We start from the raw sequence: 16,578 nt of genomic DNA on the forward strand, positions 1-16,578 counted from the left end.
GTTGTAACTGTATTTTGACTCATTCTTATTTTTATTACAGTTAATTGTATATACAATTGTATCTGTCTCCCCAACACAATAATGGGCTTCCCAGGGACAGCATTTGTGTTGATTTCTCTTTGTATTCTGGTGCCAAGGATGTAGATCAGAGCCTTGGGATGGTATTAAGGAGATAAAAAGAGTTGGTTTTGATGTGTGAGAGGGTGACCTATATTAAGACTGGGCTCTACCAAGGGTAGACACTGAAAACAGAAAACAATTGTCATTTAAAATATGCAAACAATTCTTGGCCTCCTAGAGGGAAAGCCTTGATTTACATGGAGGCCAACCATCTCTGAGTTCTAAGAAAACCTTTCTCTTTTTGCTTTAGTTGTGCAAATGCGAGTGAAGGCACTTTCTAAAGTGAAGGTGTGGTCTAAGGGCTAAAGTGCTCTTCAGGGTTCATTAACATTTGTCTTAATTCAGACAGAATTGTATATCTAAATATTCTTCCCTGAGACTCTCATTTAGAGAAATGCTTGTTTCCTAGACTCTGACTGCCCCATGCAATTGCTTCTGCTTACTCTTGGGCATTGTCTGTAGTTAAATCCTTTATTGTGTTGGTTACTCACAGAAAATCAGTGACACTGAACATTGCTGAAATGATGTTCAGGCCCGGCCATCCCTTCACGCTGGAGGAAAAACTGCCCAAAGCACTACACTTGTCACCAGTGGAGGGTGTCCAGGCTCTTGGTGTCTTGAACAAAGAATTGGACAACATGCACAAACGAAGCAAGGAAGGAATGAAGGGATTGAATGAATATGAAAATGTTAGGCAGGAATCTAGACCCAACATGGCAGCATTACCTGGTGTAGCAGGCCTTTTGTTAAAGACTCTCTTCACCCTTGTACACACCCACAGACTTACATGCGTCAGAGTTCTGGCTAGGCAACCACATTCCCCCATGACCTGCAGCTCACCTGCATTCCACAAGTTCGTAAACAGCAGTTTCAGTTGACAGTTTCCAAAGACCCCTTCCTCATGACCCTTACTCGACTCCTGCCCTAGTAGTTTCAAGACCCCCCCAGGCTCTGTTTGTACAACCAGCTTCCCTACCTCTCGGGCTATAAAAAGCCCCTACCCTCCTCCCTTAGCGCAACTTCCTCGGCCCGCACCTTTGGACTGAGGAACCTCACCCGCGAGTCCTAATAAAGGCTATTCTCACTGCCATTTGCCTTGTGTCTTCGTTCCTGGTTCGGTTCCAGCCTCAGTTTACCTTTACATTTTGGTGCCCCAAGTCGCCGCTATGTTAGGTCTAGATTCCTGCCTAACAGGAAGTACACTCCACAGTGGGAGTGAGCCAAGCATAGGGGCTCAAGGGTCTTGTTACAGAATTTTTGGAGTTTAAATACCCTGTACTTGGAGTATGCCTTATGTAAATGAAGAGAATGGCAAAGTTATTTACTCAGCATACACCCTATGGAGAGGATATTTCCTGCCATAGCTGAAGTGGGAATTGGCCTTATATTTCCTGCCTCCAGATGCTATTTTCCTGCCTCATACTGATCATCCTACATGACATAGACTGGATTGTTGACAGCACATCATTTAATTCAAGACTGAATACCCCATACTTTGATAACAACAACAACAACAAAAACATTAGAGTCAAGTGAACTTGGTAATAATTTCTTCTTTCTTTAGATTGAAACTAGAGGAAGCTCGTTTTGGGGATATGATCAATTTCCTGCAATATATAACCAATTCAGAATCAATCCTTCCATCCCTCATTCCCTCCCTCCTTCCCTTCTTCCCTCCCTTCCTCCCTCCTTCCCTTCTTCCCTCCTTCCCTCCCTCCTTCCCTTCCTCCCTTCCTTCCTTCCTTTCCTTTTTTGAGATAGTGTCTCACTCTGTCGCCCAGGCTGGGGTGTAATGGTTGAATAACGACTCATTGTAGCCTTGACTTCCGCTGCCCCAGTTGACCCTCCTACTTGAGTAGCTGGGACCACAGGCACGTGCCACCATGCCCAGCAAATTTTTGATGTTTTTTTGTTTTGGTTTGGTTTGGTTTTGGGTTTGTTTTGTTTTGTTTTGTTTTTTGTAGAGATGGGGTTTCACCATGTTGCCCAGGCTGTTCTACAGCTTTTGGGATTAGGCAATCCTTTCACCTTGGCCTCCCAAAATGCTGGGATTACACCCTCATTGTGAGCCCCTGTGCTGGCCCCAGAATTTTTCTTTCTCTTCTTGTAATTATCAAAAACTATCATACACAATACAGTGAGCTCTCCCTTAAAAGCATTCAATATACTCTATTCTTATTCCTTTTTCCTTTTCTTTGTCTCATCCATCTTAGTTCATGGTTAACTTTCTTCTTTCTGGACCTGTTTTTTTTTTTTTTTTTCCACCAATACTTCTACCTTTTGGAGGTTCATAGTTATTTTGCATTTGAACTGCTTTTTAAGTAAAACTATAACACAAACAAACACTTTAGGACAAATGAAGGCTAAACACAAGACCTTAAAACAGCTTGAAGAATCTCTATTACTTAATGCACATAGAAACACAGACAAAACAAAAGTCAAACATAGCATACAATTCAAATGTACTCCATGCAATATTCTCTAACTAGAAACTGTCATGCCAAGGTCATCAGTGAGTGGGTCTTTGAAACCATAAGGTCAAAATATTCTCATAGGATATTTAGTTAGTATATTTTTGAATAAAAAGTCATTTTTTTTAAGTAGTTAGAAAAGGAGCATTTTGGCCATTATGGTAAAAAGTTAGTCGAATAGTTGCTGTGGGTTAAGAATGGTAAAAACCAAAAAAATTAAGTCTGATGTCTTAAAATTTTATCCTGAAATCATTAAGTATTTATTAAAGTCTCGTTAAATGTTTCAGTGAGGCTTAGTGCCATGGCTCACGCCTGTAATCCCAGCACTTTGGGAGGCTGAGGAAGGAGGGTCACTTGAACCTGGGAGGTGGAAGCCACAGTGACCCGTGATCCTGCTACTTCAGTCCAGTCTGGGGGACAGAGGAGAACCTGTCTCTAAAAAAAAGAAAAGAAAGAAAGAAAAAGAAAAAATGTTTCTGCCAAGTCTTAGCTCTCATCATTGGGAAAGGAAGGAAATGTGCACACCCGCAGGTGGGACTAGGCAGCAAGAGAGAAGGGGAAGCTGTTAAGAACCCATGGAATAAGGAGGTATCCTAAAAGCTGCTTCTCCTTCTCCTTCTCCTTCTCCTTCTCCTTCTCCTTCTTCTTCTTCTTTTTTTTGATACAGGGTCTCACTCTGTTGGCCAAGGGTGTAATCTCAGCAGTGATCAGCTCACTGCAACCTCCACTTCCTGGACTCAAGCCATCCCACCTCAGCCTCCCAAGTAGTTGGGACCACAGAAGCATGACACCAAAGCTGTTTTTTGTTCTTGTTGTTGTTGTTTTGTTTTGTTTTTAGAGACAGGATAGACAGGGTCTTGCTCTGTCACCCAGGCTGGAGTGCAGTGGCACAATCATAGCTCACTGCAGCCTCAAACTCCGGGGCTCAAGCACTCCTCTTCTCTCCGCCTCCCAAAGTACCAAGATTACAGGCACAACTCACCATGCTGGGCCAATTCTAAAAGCTCCTAAAGGAAGGAAAAACAAACAAACAAACAAACCAGGTCACGGATATAGAACTAAGAATCAGAATGAAATCAAACTTCTCAACAGTCACACAGAAAGCTAGAGACAATGGGGAAAAGCCTTCAGAATTATGAGAAAAAGTCATTACCAACCCTGAACATTTTTCTGTATTATTCAAATGATTTTTAAAGAGCTAATACCAGTGCATAGCTCTATGATTACATTGAGAGAGGAGAAAGGAATAAACCAGTCAGGCAGGCAGTTAGGGTGGGCCCTCAGTTCAATTCTTTCAAACAAAAGAACAGCCTGAAAAATCAGGCAGCAGACACAGATAAGGGAACTTGCACAGGGAGGCTTGCCTAAGACATGTTCACAGTCACACAAATAAGAAAGACTACACAGCTGACTTGCCCAGACACGTCTGCAATGGAAAATTCTGTCTGCTGACACATGTGCAGTAAGGGGAACAAAGCAATATGGAGTAACTCAAGCTAAGGGCCCACATGTGCATTAGGAGGATGGGGTGGAGCTACCAGAAATTTGCATCTTATGCAAATAAGATGCCCTGCCTTAATCAGTTTCTGATAAAAGCCTTTGCATTCAACTGTAAAAATGGTAACCCTCTTTTGGGCTCCCTCTCCACTGCAGAGAGGCTTCTTTTGCTTATTAAACTTTTGCTCCAACCTCATCCTTTGTGTTCAAGCTCCTTAATTCTCTTGTTTGTGAGACAAAGAACTCCAGGTGATACCTCACAAGGAGAGACTGCTACATTGTGATGCATTGGCAAGACTGTAACAATATGTATTTCTACTCCTTTTGGCTACATTGTGGTGCATTGGCAAGACTGTAACAATATGTATTTCTACTCCTCTTTAGCCTGAAAAGTAATCTCGTGAGAATAGTGTCTCTTTGCTATATAAATGTATAAATATATATATATATATATATATGAGGGGCAGGGGTTTCACTATGTTGCCCAGACTGGTCTCAACCTCCTGGATCAAGCGATCCTCTTATTTCAGTCTTCTAAGTAGCCAAGATTACAGTTGCACACCACTGCACCCTGTTTCTCTGCTAACACTCTGTGTCTTTCCATATACATATATATATATATATTTGTTTGTTTTTGAGACAGCATGTCATTCTGTTGCCCGGGCTGGAGTACAGTGGTGATATCACAGCTCACTACAACAAGGACCTTTCAGGCTCAAGCAATCCTCCCACCTCAGCTTTCTGAGGAGCTGAGACTACAAGCATGGGCCATCACATCGGGCTAATTTTGTTTATTTTTTGTAGAGATGTAGAGACTGAGGTCTCACTATGTTTCCCAGTCTGGTCTTGAGCTCCTAGGTTCAAGTGAGCCTCCTGTGTCAGCTTTCCAAAATATTGGTATTACAGGCATGAGCCACTGTGCCCAACTGCCATATTTTTAACATTGTAATCATAGTAAAACATTACCTGTTACAGACTTTAATGACTGGGTGTACTAGAAGTTTGTATTAGTCCATTCTCACACTGCTAATAAAGACATACCTGAGACTGGGTAATTTATAAAGGAAAGAGGTTTATTTGACTCACAGTGCAGCGTGACTGGGAGGCCTCAGGAAACTTACAATCATGGTGGGAGGGGAAGCAAATATGTCCTTCTTCACATGGCATCAGGGAGAAGAAGAATGAGTGCCCAGTGAAGGAGAAAGTCCTTTATAAAAACATCAGATCTTGTGTGAACTCACTATCACGAGAACAGGATGGGAGAAACTGCTCCCTTGTTTCAATTATCTACACCTGGTGCCTCCCACAATATGTGGGGATTATAGGAACTACAATTCAAGATGAGATTTGGGCGAGGACACAGTCAAACCATATCAAAGTCATAGGGTGTTGCTGAAGTAGCCCCACCACCTCTCCTAATTTGACTTCCCAGAAGAATTGGAATTCTCCTTATTGGGTACAGTGAGTTCCTCTTCAAAGAATCAGCTTGTTCAGCTTCCTTGTTCTTTGTTCTCTATTTTCAGAGCCTAACTTCCTCATTCTTTGTGCCTCCTTGTCCCTAGTTATGGTAAAAACATTCCTGCCAGTCCTAATCTGATTCACACCTGTTCCCTTGGTTACCCACTCTGTAACTGTCCTCCCCGCTAAAAGTATTCTTCCCACCAAAACTGCTCGCCCCACCGCTGTAACCCACACCCCTGCTCCATTTAAAATATCCAGCTAGGATTAATTTAGATTGATTGTGCTGTCCAGCCCCAGCCAATGAGAGCAGGACACAGCAACAGGGACTAACTGTGTTACAGATAACAACCCCTTCTCTTCTTTGTTTGGTGTGCTCTTGGGCTTGTAACTGATGCAGGCATCACTCTTCTGCAGAAGTAAATTTGCCTTGCTGAGAAATCCTTGGTCTGAGTGCTTATTCTCTCTGTGGCTCCAAGCTCTTATTTCTAACATCCTTTTCAGAACTCCAATGTAAGTTACATTGTATTATGATCATTGGTCTCCTGATTAGACTGTTAGGGTGACCATCTCAGTCTCCTCAGCTTACTACACCCACTAGCCTCTCACAGGGCCTTGAATATGATAGGAACTCAATGGCCACATGTTGATAGTTGCTATACTTTGCATAATCTCCTATCTTTGGAAATCTTTTCAAAAATTTTTTCATAGAGCAGGCACAGTGGCTCAGGCATATAATCCTAGCACTTTGGGAGGCTGAGGTGGGAGGATGACTTGAGCCCAGGAGTTCAAGACCAACCTGGGCAACATGGCAAGACTCTGGGTTTTTTTTTTGTTTTTTTCTGGCGTTTTTTTTTTTTTTTTTTTGGAGATGGAGTCTCACTCTGTCGGCCAGGCTGGAATGCAGTGTTGCAGTCTCGGCTCACTGCAACCTCCACCCCCAACCCAGGTTCAAGCAATTCTCCTGCCTCAGCCTCCCAAGTGGCTGGGATTACAGGCACCTGCCACCGTACCTGGCTAATTTTTGTATTTTTAGTAGAGGCGGGGTTTCACCATCTTGGCCAGGCTGGTCTTGAACTCCTGACCTCATGATCTACCTGCCTCAGCCTTCCAAAGTGCTAGGATTACAGGTGTGGGCCACCATGCCCAGTCAAGACTCTGTGTTATTAAAATAAAATAAAATAAAATAAAATAAAATAAAATAAATGTTTTTATTGCTTCAGACTCCTTCCCCAATAACAGTTCTACCTCAAAGTAAAAAGATAAGTTATTTTATTTTTTATATATATTTTTTTAACTTTCAGGTTCAGGGGTGCATGTGCAGGTTTGTTATATAGGTAAACTCGTGTCAGGGGTTTGGTGTACAGGTTATTTCATCACCCAGGTACTAAACGTAGTACCTGATAGGTATGCTTTCTGATCTTCTCTCTCTCCTTCCACCTTGAGGTTATTTTAAAACCATGATTTTCCACAACTTATTCCATAAGGGTCAAAATTCATATTGAGATCATGAGGTCCAATCACACTTTACCTCTTGAACATATTTTTCTTCTTTCATATAAGTATCAATCATTGATAGAAATAACTAGTTATTACACTCAATTCATTATTCATTGCTCATAAATATTTGAGTTGAATCACTCCAGATGAGATTTGACAGTAAAATATGCAATTTGAAGACTTGCTTTCTACTGGAATAGGGGATTTCAGAACTTTTTAGAGATTCAAGTATATATATATATATATATATATATTCTAAATTACACAATGAATGAATCCAGTTTGTCCCTTACACTAGTGAGCACCCATTTCTTGGAAATGGAAAGTGATATCCACTTAGCCTCTCTAGAAGCCATTAGCTGTATGACTGGTAGTTACTGCCTCCTATTACTTTTTTTTTTTTTTTTTTTTTTTTTGAGAGAGAGAGAATCTTGCTCTGTTGCTCAGGCTGGAGTGCAGTGGTACAGTCTAGGCTCCTTGAAACCTCTGCCTTGTGGGTTAAAGAGATTCTCCTGCCTCAGCCTCCCTAGTACCTGGAATTACAGGTGTGCACCACCATGCCTGGCTAATTTTTGTATTTTTGTAGAGACAGGGTCTCATGATGTTGACTAGGCTAGTTTTGAACTCCTGAACTCAAGTGATCTGCCCACTTTGGCCTCCCAAAGTGCTGGGATTACAGGTGTGAGCCACCATGCCTGGCCCTCCTATTACTTTTTATAAAAGCATAGGTATTACAGAAGTATTAGTGCACAAGTAGGAGTATAAGTCAGTTCAGTTTGAATTATCCAAATTTACTTTTATATATTTGACCTAAAATTCTACTGTAAGGATTTTGTTTTTGGGAAAAAATATGCACCAATGTAAATAATGGCACATATAGAAGGGTTTTTTGTTTGTTTGTTTTTTGATTTGGAGTCTTGCTCTGTGGCCGGGCTGGAGTGCGATGATACAATCTTGGCTCACTGCAACCTCCGTCTCCTGGGTTCAAACGATTCTCCTGCCTCAGCCTCCCGAGTAGCTGGGACTACAGGCATGCGCCACCATGCCCAGCTAATTTTTGCATTTTAGTAGAGACAGGGTTTCACCATGTTGGCCAGGATGTTCTCGATCTCTTGACCTTGTGATCCATCCACCTTGGCCTCCCAAAGTGCTGGAATTACAGGTGTGAGCCACCACGCTCGGCCAGCATGTATAGAGGGTTTTTAAAAAATTACAGCAATAGTCTTAATAGCCAAAAAGCTAGAAACAATCTATAAACCAGTACTAAGAGTTTGCTTAAATAAATAGTTAAATCTATGTACTGAAATGCTACATAACCTTTAAGAACTCTCCTGTTGGAACACAATATAGGATATATAGGACACAATATAGGACAATATAGGACACAATGTAGGACAATATGTCCCAGATAAATAGGCGAAGAACCAACTTATGGAAAAAAAAAAAAAAAAAAAAAAGAAGCAGCAGCAAGGAGGGAAGCAAGGAAGGAAGCAAGGATGGTAAGGATGGAAAGAAAGACCTAGAAGTGTATATATGAAAATGTTTCCGTGGTTTTTCCCTGAGTGAGATACAGGTGATTTTGTTTTCTTCTGTGTGTTTTTCTGCTTTTCCAATAAACAGCTCTTTTTTTTAAAATCAAGCAAAATATTTTAATAAATAAAAAGTCAAAGCAACCAAGAATTAACCATAACATAAACTATGAACTTTGGGTGATAATAACATGTCAATGTAAGTTCATCAAATGTACCATCATGGTGTGGGATGCTGATATGGGGGAAGCTATACATGTGTAGAGGTAAGGAGTATATGGGAAATATCTGAAACTTTCACCAATTTTGCTGTGAATCTAAAACTGCTCTTAAAAACTGAAGTATTTTTAAATCAATCAATAAAAAAGAAGGAAGTGGGGAGCCAAAGCATTAGTCCAAATGCTGTGCAAAAATATGGATTCTGTATCTAATCCCCAAAATGTGTTAATAAGCTCTACCCTGCTTCTCACTCCTTACTTTAGGACTATTCCTAACTATAGTAAGTATAAATTTTGTACAGCTCTTTAATTAATTTGTAAATTAGCTTACTCCATGAGAAGTAACATTGTCTCAAGTTTGAGTAAAAAAGGTTTAGAGCAGAACTGTTACTTATTTATTCATTTATTTTTATAGAGACAATGTCTTGCCACATTGCCCAGGCTGGTCTCAAACTCCTGGGCTCAAGTGCTTCTCCTACTTTGGCCTCCAAAGTGCTCAGGTTACAGGTGTGAGCTTTCCTTTTCTTTCTCTCTCTCTCTCTCTCTCTTTCTTTCTTTCTTTCTTTCTCTCTCTCTCTCTCTCTCTCTCTTCTTTCTTTCTTTCTTTCTTTCTTTCTTTCTTTCTTTCTTTCTTTCTTTCTTTCTTGCTCTCTCTCTTTCTTTCTTGCTCTCTCTCTCTCTCTCTCTCTCTCTTTCTCTCTCTCTCTTTCTTTCTTTCTTTTTTTTTTGGGGGGATGGAGTCTCACTTTCTCATCCGGCTCTAGTGCTATGGCACGATCTTGGCTCACTACTACCTTCACCTCCAGGGTTCAAGCGATTCTCCTGTCTCAGCTTCCTGAGTAGCTGGGACTACAGGCACGTGCCACCACGCTCAACTAATTTTTTATTTTTTTAGTAGAGACGGGGTTTCACCATGTTGGCCAGGCTGGTTTTGAACTCCTGACCTCAGGTGATCTACCCATCTTGCCCTCCCAAAGGGCTGAGATTACAGGTGTGAGCCACCATGCCCGGCCTTGAGCTTTCTTTTACTTTTTTTTTTTCTCTTTTTTTGAGATGGAGTCTCACTCTGTCACCCAGGCTGGAGTGCAGTGGCGCGATCTCGGCTCACTGCAAGCTCCGCCTCCCGGGTTCATGCCATTCTCCTGCCTCAGCCTCCCAAGTAGCTAGGACTACAGGTGACCGCTACCACACCCGGCTAATTTTTTGTATTTTTAGTGGAGACAGGGTTTCACCGTGTTAGCCAGGATGGTCTCAATTTCCTGACCTCGTGATCCGCCCATCTTGGCCTCCCAAAGTGCTGGGATTACAGGCATAAGCCACCACACCCAGCCCCAAGCTTTTCTTATATGATGTAATTGAATCTTCTTCTGTGAAGTATCCAGCATTTCTAAGAAAATGTTTTGAGCAATTTTCAGACAGACTTTTATTCTGACATAGGAAAAACCAGTGGTTTTCCTATTCTTTTGTTAGAGTAGACAGCTAGGCAGACAAGAGCAGGGCAGAGAAGGCCCCTCACCCCCAGGAATGTTGGGCAACCATCAGTTGATGGTCAGGCGGTTGTTAAACTGGCTAGCTAAAAGAATAATTGGTTATAGCTGGCACCAGGGAACGATCGTCTCCCAATAGATAGAAAACACCTGAAGCTGGTGACCAGCAACTTCCCAATAAGATCTCAAGAGCTGGATGAGCAGGCTCAAGCATGAGCACTAAGAGGCAAAATGGCGGAGTTTTACCAGTATGTGACCTTCCTGAAGGAATGCTTGACTGACAAGGGAAAAAAACGCCCTAAGTGAGCACGCACACATCTTCAGTAAACATACTGAGCATGCGACCCTTCGCAAGTGCTGGCAGGCCACCACACATGCAGACAGCCCACCCTAAGGGAAGAATCAAGGGAGAGGAAATGCAAACCCCAGAACCCAGGCCAATGTATAAAACCTGAAGTCGAAAGCCAAACAGGGCACTTGGGTCTTTCAAGTCACCAGCTTGGCCCTCTTGCAAGTGTACTTTGCTTCCTTTCGTTCCTGCTCTGAAACTTTTAAATAAACTTTCACTTCTGCTCTAAAATTTGTCTCAGTCTCTCACTTTGCCTTCTGCCCCTTGGCTGAATTCTTTCCTCCAAGGAGGCAACAACTGAGTTTGCTGAGGACCTGTAAGACTTGTTGCTGGTAACACTTTCACTCAATAATCAACAAAGAATGCTTCTGTGACCCCAGACATGTGTGGGGTTTTACTCCCCATGCAACAAGCAAGCAATCAATTCTCCCGATTCTGCCATGGATACAAACTGGGTTTCCCCTAATTCAACTCAACCCCGACACTGTCTTTTTGTTTTTTCTTTTGTACAATTCATAGACCTTATTTAGATTTCAGAGTCTGATACTATCTATCTATCTGGAGATAACTTCAGATTCCAAAGGTTGAGGGCTCAGCCCTACAAGGCTGTTCCCACTTCAGATGCCAGTAGCAAGCACAGTTTGTGGCCTGAGTTTCTGACTGACTAGCTATAAATTGGGGTTCCTACAATCCTCTCCTTGGGTTTAATTAATTTGCTAGATGAAGCCAGGCATGGTGGCTCATCCCTGTAATCCCAGCATTTGGGGAGGCCAAGACAGGCAGATCACTTGAGGCCAGGAGTTTGAGACCAACCTGGCAAACATGGTAAACCCCATCTCTACTAAAAATACAAAAATTAGCTGGGTGTGGTGGTGTGCACCTGTAATCTCAGCTACCCAGGAGGCTGAGGTATGAGAATTGCTTGAACCTGGGAGGTGGAGGTTTCAGTAAGCCAAGATCGCACCACTGCGCTCTAGCCTGGGCAACAGAGTGAAACTCCTTCTCAAATAATAATAATAATAATAATAATAATAATGCCAGGTGTGGTGGCTCACGCCTGTAATCCCAGCACTTTGGGAGGCCAAGGTGGGTAGATCACCTGAGGTCAGGAGTTTGAAACCAGTCTGACCAACATAGTGGAACTCTGTCTCTACTAAAAAATACAAAAATTAGCCAGGCATGGTGGCGGGCACATGTAATCCCAGCTACTTGGGAGGCTGAGGCAGGAGAATCTCTTGAACCTGGGAGGTGGAGGTTGCAGTGAGCCGAGATCATGCCATTACACTCCAGCCTGGGCAACAGAGCAAGACTCTGTCATAATAATAATAATAATAGTAGCAATAATAATAATAAATTTGCTACAGCAGTTCACAGAACTCAGGGAAACACTTCATTCACTCTTATCTTTTTATACTAGAAGATATTACAAAGAATACAGATGAACAGTGAGATGGGAGCGATGCATAGGGCCAAGTATGTGGGAAGGGGTATGGAGCTCCCATGCTCTCTCCAGGAGCACCACTTTCCAGAAATCTTCATGTGTTCAGTTATTTGAAGGCCCCAGAACTCAGTCTTTTTAGGTTTTTATGGATGCTTCATTACATAGGCATGCTTGATTCAATCATTAACCATTCATGAGCAATTCAATCTTCAGCCCCACTCTTTTCCCTGGAGGTTGGGAGGTGGGACTGAAAGTTTCGACCCTCTGATCATGCCTTGGTTTTTCTGGTGACCAGCTCCCATCCTGAAGCTATGTGGGGGTTACATGAGCGTACAAAAGATAATTCTTTGTTTTTTTGTTTTTTGTTTGTTTGTTTGTTTTACACTTTTCAACAGTGTCACTTCTCAAACAAAAGACTCTCATCACCCTGGAGACTCCAAGGGTTTTAGGAGCCGCATGCCAAGAAACAGGATGAACACCGAATATATATTTCACAATATCACAATTTTGATGAGATTAAGAGATTCTTTAAGCCAGAATGCCTTGGAGAAATGACTGATCTCAGATTTGGGGCAGAAAATGTATAAAATGATTCTGGAACATCTTTTCTTTATGAGAGAGCAAGGAAACTATCAAAGACTACTATGGTCATGTCAAAAGTATATCAAAACCAACTTGAAGACTGGGCACAGTGGTTCACGTCCGTAATCCCAACATTTTGGGAGGCCGAGGGAGGTGGATCATCTGAAGTTGGGAGTTTGAGACCAGCCTGGTCAATGTAGTGAAACCCTGTCTCTATGAAAAATACAAAAATCAGCCGGATGTGGGTGACAGAGTGAGACTCCATCTAAAAAAAAAAACCAACTTGAAGAGACAAGAAACTCCTATTGACTGGAGGAATAATTCAAACATCAAAAAGAAGAATGGATTATGGTGGCTTACGCCTGTAACCTCAGCACGTTGGGAGGCCAGGGTGGACAGATCACATGAGGCCAAGAGTTGGAGACCAGCCTGCCCAACATGACGATACCCCATCTCTACTAAAAATACAGAAATTAGCCAGATGTGTCAAAAGGTGTGGCGGTGCATGCCTATAATCTCAGCTACGTGGGCTGAGACACAAGAATCGCTTGAGCCCAGGAGACCAAGTTTGCAGTAAGCCAAGATCATGCCATGGCACTCCAGTCTGGGTGACAGAGCAAGACTTCGTCTCAAAAAAAAAAAAAAAAGAAGAAGAAGAATGGATTAAAGCATATCACGTGAAAATTGAAGAGTTGGTAGTCAACAGAAAACCATATCATTGGTCAGGAGCAGTGGCTCATGCTTGTAATCCCAACATTGTGGGAGGCTGAGACAAGTGGATCACTTGAGGTCAAGAGTTTGAGACCAGTCTGGCCAACATGGTGAAACCCCATCTCTATTAAAAATACACACAAAAAAATTAGCCAGGCATGGTGATGTGGGCCTGTAATCCTAGCTACTTGGGAGGCTGAGGCAGGAGAATCACTTGAATCAGGGGGGCAGAGGTTGCAGTGAGCCAAGATAGCACCAGTACACTCCAGCCTGAATGATAGCGTGAGATTCTGTCTAAAAAAAAATGGCTTAGGCTGATAGCACCGGAAACCATAGGTTCATCTTGCATCACAGAAACAACATTAGTTATTACATGCCTCTGGATGTAAAGCAACAGGGGGTGCACATTATCACCGACAAACTATTTTTGCAAAAAAAAAAAAAAAAAAAATCGAACTTGAAGCTGAAGCTGATCATACCACTGGATCTAACTACGGTACCAGTTTACAGGTAGGTTATACTGGGAGCCGAAGAATATGTGTGTGCTTGAGTGAGAAAATGACAGAGATGCAATTGGCAAAATCCAGATTGTGGGAATTTCTATATGGAATCGTTTTGTATTTATACAAACACAAACAACTTGGGTTCTTCAAGATCAACGACAACAAAATGGCTAGAAAAAAAAAGAGAGAGAAAAGGAGGCCATAGGTTAAAGGAGACATAAGAAATATATCACCAAATGTGGCTGGGCGCGGTGGCTCACGCCTGTAATCCCAGCACTTCTGGAGGCTGAGGCAGGCAGATCACAAGGTCAACAGATCGAGACCATCCTGACCAACATGGTGAAACCCCGTCTCTACTACAAATACAAATATTAGCTGGGTGTAGTGGCATGTGCCTGTAGTCCCAGCTACTCGAGAGACTGAGGCAAGAGAATCACTTGAACCCGGGAGGCAGAGGTTGCAGTGAGTTGAGATGGTGCCACTGCACTCCAGCCTGGTGACAGAGTGAGACTCTGTCTCAGAAAAAAAAAAGGAAGGAAATATATCAACCAAATGCAATGAGAAGATCTTGTTTGGGTGTTGATTGGAACAAAACATTTGTAAAAATGAAACATTTATGAAACAGTAAAGGAAACTTGAACACTGTCTGGATATTTAACGATATTAAGGAAGTATTATTAATCTTTTATATGTATGCATGTGTATGTCCATATATATATATATAGCAAAGATATGGTCTCAGTATATTGCCCAGGCTACTCTTGAACTCCTGGGCTCAAGAGATCCTCCCACCTTGGCCTCCCAAAGTGCTGGGATTATAGATGTGAACCATCATGCTGGTCTGTTAGTGTTTTTTTGTTATGTTAAAGAGAGAGGGAGAGAACATCTTAGAAGCAAAAACTCAAGTATCTGTCAGGAAAGAAAATTTTCCTCTACCTTCTTAGGTCTCTGGCTTAATTTTCAAAATAAACTTAAAAGATCAACAGGAGAAAAGTCACGCAAATGGACTTGATATTTAAAGTTTTCCATGGTGATCAGATGTGGTGGCTCATGCCTGTAATCCCAGCACTTTGGGCGGCTGAGGCAGGCACATCACAAGGTCAGGAGTTCAAGACCAGCCTGGGCAGCATGGGGAAACCCTGTCTCTACTAAAGATACAAAAAATTAGCCAGGTGTGGCAAGTGCCTGTAATCCCAGCTACTCAGGAGGCTGAGGAAGGAGAATCACTTGAACCCAGGAGGCAGAAGTTGCAGTGAGCTGAGATTGTGCCATTGCACTCCAGCCTTGTCAACAGGGCGAGACTCCAATTCAAAAAAAAAAAAAAAAAAGCTTTCTATGGTGGGGGTGGGAAGTGCTTCACGGAGAGAAGAGAAAAAACCTCCAAAGAAATGACTAAGCTTGGAGGCTTTTATACCATTCAGGCAAAAGAGAATACATATGAAGAGAAGTGATAAAATGAAAGAAAGGGTCTTTGCACTTCAAGGGGTGGCAAATTATAGGAAGGTAAATACATGGGGAAACTAAGGTAGGAAAGGGCTAGTGGGGTTTGTGTAGGCCCTTTCTTGGTAACTTCTTGTCTCACATGTTAAGGTGCTTATTCCCTTCCTGGTATGGGAAGTTGGTGGGGGGTGCCCTTCACAGGGGGATTTTATGAACTGTTTTCAGGCACACAGGGGATGGCAGAGAGCTCTTCCTATGTTTACTCTTTCTCAATTGCTGTCAGCTCAAAATAATCTTTATCCCAGAGTAGCATATTCGGAGGTGGCGTGTTCTAATCTCCTACATATCTATAGGTGAAATTCGGAATTTGCTTTAAAATAATCCATTCAGGGTGGTGGAATAGATAGGAGTGTACATCACTAAGATTGGTTATGTGTTAACAACTTTGAAGCAAGGTGACAGGTACAGGCTATCATGTTGCTGAATGCCAGGGGTTTGGCATAGGTCTGGTTGTTCACCTTACAGAAAGCCAATCCCTGAGACAACAAATAGGAGAAAGGCTTTATTTTGGGTGACATCAGTCTAGAGATAGGAGATAAGTCTCAAATGCGTCTCCTAACCAATGAAAGTTTGGAGTTTATATAGTGGGGAAGGAAAATAGGAATTAGGAAGGGATGAGGAAGAGGAGTTGGCCAATAGGTAGCAGGTGTGTCTCATTGTCTTGCTATGATGATCTGGAACGTTTCAGTTCCTTGATCCTATCAGAAAGCCCTGACAGTCAGTTTCCTGAGAAAGGAACTCAGTTAAGACAAATGTAAGTTTCTCAAGCTTTAGTTCTATCGGAAAACTAGGCCAGGTTTGTTTGTTTTTTGTTTTGTTTTTTTGAGATGGAGACTTGCTCCTTTGCCCAGGCTAGAGTACAGTGGCATGATCTTGGCTCACTGCAACCTCTGCCTCCTGGGTTCAAGTGATTCTCCTGTGTCAGCCTCCCAAGTAGCTGGGACTATAGGTGCCCACCACCACGCCTGGCTAATTTTTTATATTTTTAGTAGAGATGGGGTTTCACTATATTGGCCAGGCTGGTCTTGAACTCCTGACCTCATGATCCACCCGCCTCGGCCTCCCAAAGTACTGGGATTACAGGTGTGAGCCACCACGCCTGGCCCAGGCCAGTTTAAATTGCACTACCTTTCTAATTTTGTATAAAATCAAACCACAGGCTAGGTCAAGAGTAGCCTGGCCAAAATGGTGAAACCCCATCTCTAGTAAAAA

The sequence above is a fragment of the Macaca nemestrina genome, chromosome 4 (assembly GCF_043159975.1).
Source record: "Macaca nemestrina isolate mMacNem1 chromosome 4, mMacNem.hap1, whole genome shotgun sequence".
Classification (NCBI taxonomy): domain Eukaryota; kingdom Metazoa; phylum Chordata; class Mammalia; order Primates; family Cercopithecidae; genus Macaca; species Macaca nemestrina.